Source organism: Vicugna pacos, chromosome 15 (assembly GCF_048564905.1).
Source record: "Vicugna pacos chromosome 15, VicPac4, whole genome shotgun sequence".
NCBI classification, from domain to species: domain Eukaryota; kingdom Metazoa; phylum Chordata; class Mammalia; order Artiodactyla; family Camelidae; genus Vicugna; species Vicugna pacos.
Genome location: NC_133001.1, coordinates 18174666 through 18181332, shown reverse-complemented (window position 1 = coordinate 18181332; position 6667 = coordinate 18174666). Strand labels below are relative to the sequence as shown.

At 47.1% G+C, this 6667-nt stretch overlaps 1 long non-coding RNA gene across 1 annotated transcript; it reads left to right on the top strand.

Annotated features, from left to right (window-relative positions):
* Positions 1-280: 280 nt before the first annotated feature.
* Positions 281-2874, top strand: LOC140685682 (uncharacterized). Its single transcript, XR_012058995.1, has 3 exons — positions 281-338; positions 868-1063; positions 2110-2874. It is a non-coding gene; the product is annotated as an uncharacterized lncRNA (long non-coding RNA).
* Positions 2875-6667: the final 3793 nt, after the last annotated feature.

Sequence of the window (6667 nt, the reverse complement as noted above, 5' to 3'; positions counted from 1 at the left end):
GCATGCGCTCTACCACAAAGCTACACCCCCTCCTTTGACTCCTTTATTTCCTCTTAGAGGTTCCTGTACAAGGTCATATAGGTTCAGAATGGCCTCTCCACTCCTGTCTTACCCAACAAGAATCTTTCCTTCAAGAGCCATCACTCCCAAAAGAAAACACGTAAGTTCCTAACGAGGGTCTAGCGTGGCCGTGTGCCGCCGGCGCCCCCCCCCCCCCCGCCCCCAACCCGGGTCTACGCCAGGGGGCGGGGCCGCTCTCAGCAACCGGCGGGCCGGGCGCCCGGGGCGTGGAAGGCGTGAGGCGCTCGACAGCGGCACGGGAGTCGGAGACACTCAGAGTGGGTCCAGGTCCCCCGTGGTCACGGGTGGGTGTGGTGGTGCCGTTTACTGAGACGAGGAGCCCGGTGGAGCGCTGTGACGCATGAGAGTGGATTACTTATTTATTTAACCATTTAGCTACTCTATTTATCACTTTAGCTGTGTCCCCTTTCTCAGCCGGCCGTATTTTTCAGCCCAGCCTGCTGATTTCCACGGTTAATGCCCAGTAAGCTCCAGTTAATGACCAGGGGGGCAGTGCTCCAAGACAGGCCTGAGAGCGCAGGCTTCTGAAGGCTTCTCTCGGGTCCTTCCCCGGCTGTACGCCTCCCCACCGGGCAAAGCGTTCCCTGGGTCGGGGAGAGAGCCCGAGCAGAGAGCGTGCCCTCCCCTCTGGACTGTGCTCCCGGGCCCCAGGGCTGCTTCCCGGCCGGTGCAAAGGCCGCCCAGCGCCATCTCCCTGCGGATGGACTATGCTGCTGGGATTGCAGATCTGGGCCCCGAGGGGTGGCTGCTGGCAAGGATAAGATGTGAACCAGTTTGGATATGCAGGTGAGGATCTCCACATAAATGCGGCGCTGGGCGAAGCCAGTGTTAGAAGTGAAGGTGTCGTGTCATGAAGGCGGGACCCGGGGATGGAATACCGGCTTTCTCGGCATCTGCATGTTCCAGCGGAGCATTCTAAGGACTCCAGATTTTCATTTTAGAAGCTGAATTTCCATGTTACTATAAATGTATACTCACCAAGGTAGGAAGATAGAATATATTTGTAAAAGTAGTTGTTAGCTCGATATAATTTAATATTTAGATCCATGACACATGTACTCTTGACCTCAGTCCTGAAATGTCAGGGGTGGGTCTGACAGGGGGCGCTCTGATAGCCACTTTATGATCAGAGTACCATAAGCACACCTTCTGGGTGTGGCGGTGACGCTCCCAGTGGTGAACCCCCTGGGGCTCTACCACTGACAACTGGAGTTTCAGTAAGCCTGAGATAGGGAAAGAGAAATGTCAGAGTCAGGAACTGGATAGCAGCTTCCGAGGGACCTCGTTCTCTGTTCTTAAATTATTTTGATCTCTCAGTAACTCAGACTCAGCTCCCTTTCTTTGAGCTTAATCTATTCTCTCTGATCACATCCTGCTAATTCTCCTTCTCTCCTTTGAAAGAATCACATTCTGCTGTTAGATTTTGTTTGTGTCTCCCCTCCCTACCTCCTGGGTGTTGTACTCAATTTCTTTGTGTTTTCATAAACTGCAGAACTCCCCCGCATTCTGTCCATCACTTTAAGGGTTAGAATACTTGATGTTCCTGCAGATTTTAGTAACGTCTGTATCTCTTAAACTCAAATGATTGTTTTGATGGTTTAATCGTATTCTCTCACCTTCTTTCCCACCACTCATCTTCCGTCTCCTTTCTCCATGTCCTCATTCATGTGTGGCAGAGAGCGGTGCATCTGGATATGCCAGGACCATGTAGTTTCATCAAATATACTGGGGGAAAAATACCAAAGTCAGAGTACAGAGCAGTATCTACAGGCTTTAAACGCAGCTAGTGACAAACCTGCGTAAGCAGGTGAGATGCAAGCACAGACGTGCACATCCCCAGGTTCAGGGGGTTATAAGGCAAAGCATGGAGGGAAAGGTAAGGTGGTTTGCTGGGATGATGTGGATGTGGTGACAAGAGAAGAGGCTGGGGAATCTGCAGGGAAGAGGGAGATCAAAACATAAGGCTGGGTTTCTGCGGAGATTGCCTGAGTTGCAGAATTATTCTCCTTTTTCTGCATATCGCTTCAGCTGCTGCAATAAAATGCAAGTGAATGACCATTGCAGGACAACTCCTTCACTCCATACTTACTGAAAGGCGCCGATCTGCCCACCTGGTACTTCTACAAAGAACTGGAAGACGGTCCCTGTTCTCAAGGTGCTTTTCGTGTTCCTGGGGTACCAACATTCACACATATGAAGGTGACATCGGCTGGAGCTGTTTTCTCAGAACAGGCAAAGGATACATTCCGACCTCATCTGCCATATGGTGCTAGTTGACATCTGTCCCACAGGGAAATGGAAAGATGTCTCTTTTCTGCACGGCCAGGCCAACACACACAACTGTCAGAGCAGTTTTCACGCTGCATGTGGCATCCTAGACCCGCCACTGAACTTCCATTTCCCTGTATTCTCAGCCCCCTCTGTCTGGGTTCCTACTGAATTCGGATCCCCAGTTCTCTCTGTGAAGCCCAAATTCTATCTGGTGGGTGCTGCTGGTACAGAACAAGGGAGTGGCAACTTCTTTGTTCTTTCTTCTCTGTCCTACAGAAAACATTCAGCCAATACATTCTGCTTTTTCTCCTATTCAACCTGGAAATGCTGATTTTTCTGGATTTAGCCATGAGCCACGGGCTGTAAGTGATTTGGGCATATGAAGTACATTTTCCTGGGCTTTAGGAAAACCGAGATCGTAGCAAACAAAGTTAAGAACTCTCAAGTTAAGAGGCCTTGCAGAATTTTTTTTTCATTGCTGTATCAAATCATTCTTTTGATGGAATAAAACAGTACTCCATAGTCAGGGACACTATTCTGTATCTGGATAAAAAAGTTAGCCCCCATATTACAATGCAATGTGGTTCAACCTTTTGTCTTGGAAAGGCTGCATCCTAGAGTAAGGAAAGCCTTGACCTTCTGCAAATAATTCCAAGTTCCAAACCAGTTCTACCATTTCCACTTGTCTGACATTAAATAAATTTCTATTTTTAATATTTTTCCAGTTTTATTGAAATATAATTGACACATAACCGTGCAAGTTTAAGGTGTATGAAGTGTTGATTTGATACATTTATATGCTGCAAAATCATTACCACCCTAGCTTTGGTTACTGCTTCTATAGGGTCACACAGTTACCATTTTTTTGTGTGTAGTGAGACTATTTAAAATCTACTCTCTTAGCACCATTCAAGTGTATAATATAGCATTATTACCTACAACTACCATGCTGTACATTAGATCCCTGAATTCGTTAATCTTGTTATAACTGGAAGTTTGGACCCTTTGACCAATATCTCCCTATTTCCCCCACCCCCCAACACTTGGTAACCACCACTCCACTCTGCATTTCTCTGAGTTTTTCCTTTTTAGAGTCTACGTACGAGTGAGATCATACAGTATCTGCCTTTTCCTGTCTGACTTACTTCACTTAGCTATTGTCCTCAAGATTCAACTAAGTTATCATAATGGCAGGCTCTTCTTTCTCGTGGCTGAATAATATTCCTCTGTGTGTGTGTGTGTGTGTGTGTGTGTGTGTGTGTGTATACCACATCGTCTGTCTCCATTCATACACTGCTGGACCTCTAGGTTGTTTCTGTGTCTTGGCTACTGCGAATAATTGCAGAATTCAGCTTCCAAGAACTAGGGTATCAGGTGGCGTCAGCAAGCTGCTTTTGGGATTGGAAGCTGGCCAGGGCTGTGCCTCCCAGTTTGCAAAATCCCTCTACTGAGCTAGTCAGGCAAGCGAGGTGGGTTTGCTCCTTTCCCCGCGACGGTGCTGCCTTCTTTAGCTGAGCTTGTTTACAGTGCGAACATTAGGCAAGGGGTGTCAGGCTGGGCTAATTGGCACTGTATTTCTGATTTATAGCATCCTTTGTAGCTTGATCTGCTCCCATGACTGCTTGGTCCCACCCTTTATCTGTTCTGCCTTCAGAGTAAACCCCACCAGCCACCACAGTGTGAGGTCACCTCTCCAGTCTCTGTCGGTTGGTCAGTGACCGTGTCCAGTCCGAGTCTTTCTCTTCCTGCCATGGGCGGCCACGAGCTTCTCACGCCTCAGTGTCTGTCACCGTGACTTCATTGTTGGCGTCATGCCTTCCCCCTTTATTTCTGTGCCTCAGGGTGCCTAGCTAACTGTAAACATTTGTCAGTTTCACTTTTTCAACGTAATTTGTTTTGGGTAGTTTATGTATAAGGACCAAAACTTAAGTTCATGCCTGTGGAGTATTTTGCAACTAAAGAGACACTAAAAATGCCCATATCATCACAGAGCTGAAATTTAGCCTCAGGGCACAAATTGGTAGAAGGGGGGATATTTCCAGTGGCTCTCTCTCTTTTCTGTTTTTGTTATTTTTCGAGGGAAATAAAATCTCCATATTTATTAAAATCAGACTAAGCTGTCTCAGTCGCTCATGTCCCCCAGCCAGTTCACCAGTGTCTGCTTTGCTGCTGGCTGTGTGCAAGTCCAGGCCACGGGCTCGGGACCGGACTGTCCGTACCCCGCCTTGGCCAGCTCATCTCACTGGCATGCAGCGGGCAGCCAGCTCAAATGCCCAAAGTCTAGCCAACTGTGAGTGGGTGTGGCCATCATAAATCATCTGACAGACTTGATTTCCTGTACCTTTTCATCTTCATGATGCAAACATTTGCAGTCCTACCTGAAGGGCCCCAGCTGACTCTGAATGTAGGCTAACCCTATCGTGTGACTTTCTTAAAAACTAAAAATCACATGGGGTAGGGGACATAGGGATATGCAGAGACACCTCTTGCCCTTAGTAGTTGTGGATGAGGGCTGTGGCCAGGGTGACTCATAGCCTGTCCTCCCTTGGCTTTATCAGCATCTTGCAGCTCCCCCTTTACCTTGGACCTGACACACCTTCCAACCACCGCAGGCCTGGGCGACCCGTCCCCAGCCTCTGCTGAAGGCCACCCTGTCTGTTGGCACAGGATGTGCTATGACAGGCTCTCCAGACCTCAAATCAACTGCCTTCTAAATCCCTTCTGAAGAGGACAAGGAGACTCTTCCATGCCCCCAGGATATGAGACTGGCTCACAAAAGAGAAATTGAAGGACTTCTCTCTGCCTGACCAGGTGGGGAAGCCAAACTGACTTTCATGTTGACACACTAAAGGTTAGTAAGGTAGGGTAGGGCAGAAGGATGGTCTATTCTAGAGTCCCGGGTGGGACAGAATTCCCTTTTCCTTACAATAATGCCTACACTTCTCTGACACATCTGCCCTCTCCAAACTGAAGCCCAAAGGAGGGACATCAAGACCTGTGACATCTAATAGCTTTCCTTTTCCCCACATTTCAGTATTTCTCTTTCCACCCTTCTCCAGGGTAGAGGAGGTGGGCTCCCTGGTCCTAGTCTTGCCCCTTTGTTTCCCTCTGGATTCTTTAACTTAAACCATTAGGTCTAGTTCTCTAATGCAGCTGTCAATCTTATGCTTGCTAAAGAGGTCAGGAAGTCTTGATTTCCTGCCTTGGGACACTGCACCATAAGGCATAGCCTAGGAGGGAACAAGATTAAAGAAAACACATATTTAAAGGAAGAATCAAAATGCATAGGGGCATATACAAAAATATGAGTTCCAACTAATTCCAGATCACTTAGATGGTGGCATGAGGCTGATAACAGCCTTTCTGATTTGGTCCAGACTGGCTCCAGAGCACACTGCCTAGGATGGAACCTGCCCACGGAATGCACCCCTGCTCTGCTTGGGCCAGACTGGAGAAGGTCACAGATGGCAAAGGCACGGGATGGTAAAAATGCCAATATTTTCTGACCTTGTTTGAAAAAGGCACAGGATAAGCATTTTTATATAATGACTTCATTTTGTTCATCTTATAACCCTGTGAAGTAGGTTCAATTACTAATTCACATTTTAAAGATAAGATTAAGTGACTTGTCCAGGTCTCAGGGCAGTTAAGCGGTAGAGCATAACTCCAGTTATGCCTGTGCGCTGGGCTACTCTGGCTTACTTCATCTGGAGAGTATAGGGAGACCTCATGGCAACGGCTGGGAAAGGAAAGAAAACTTGCACACCCCGAGGAGCTATGTGTGGAGCCCTACTTACAACAGTGTTTTATAAGATCCTCGAAATCCTAGGAGGAAAGTATCTATTAACTCTCTTTACAGATGAGGAAACTAAAAACCAGTGAAACTAAGAAACTTGCTCAATATCATATGAGTCAGCAATTTCTATTCTGCGTAGATAGAATTGAAATCGGGATCTCAGCGTTATCTGTAGCCCCATGTTCACTACAGTGTTACACACAACATGGGGGTCTCGGTGCAATTTACCTGGATTAAGACTTTACCTAGTAGGCATAACGTGGCATCCAATCGCAAACAATGGAGGAAACTGGGACATGAAAAGCAATTCCAGTGAAGCTGAAATCTCATGTCACACACAATTTATGTAATGAAAGTACAGAAAAAAATGTGCACATTTTATTATCTGAAATTTGTTTTATCCACGGTGGCCACTTGTCTCAGTCTAGCCCTAGGTAGAAGCTGAATTGAGCTCGGTGTTAAACAAAAGGCAACATCTGAAAGTGCAAATACTCAAGACAACTATCAGGCCAGAGAAGT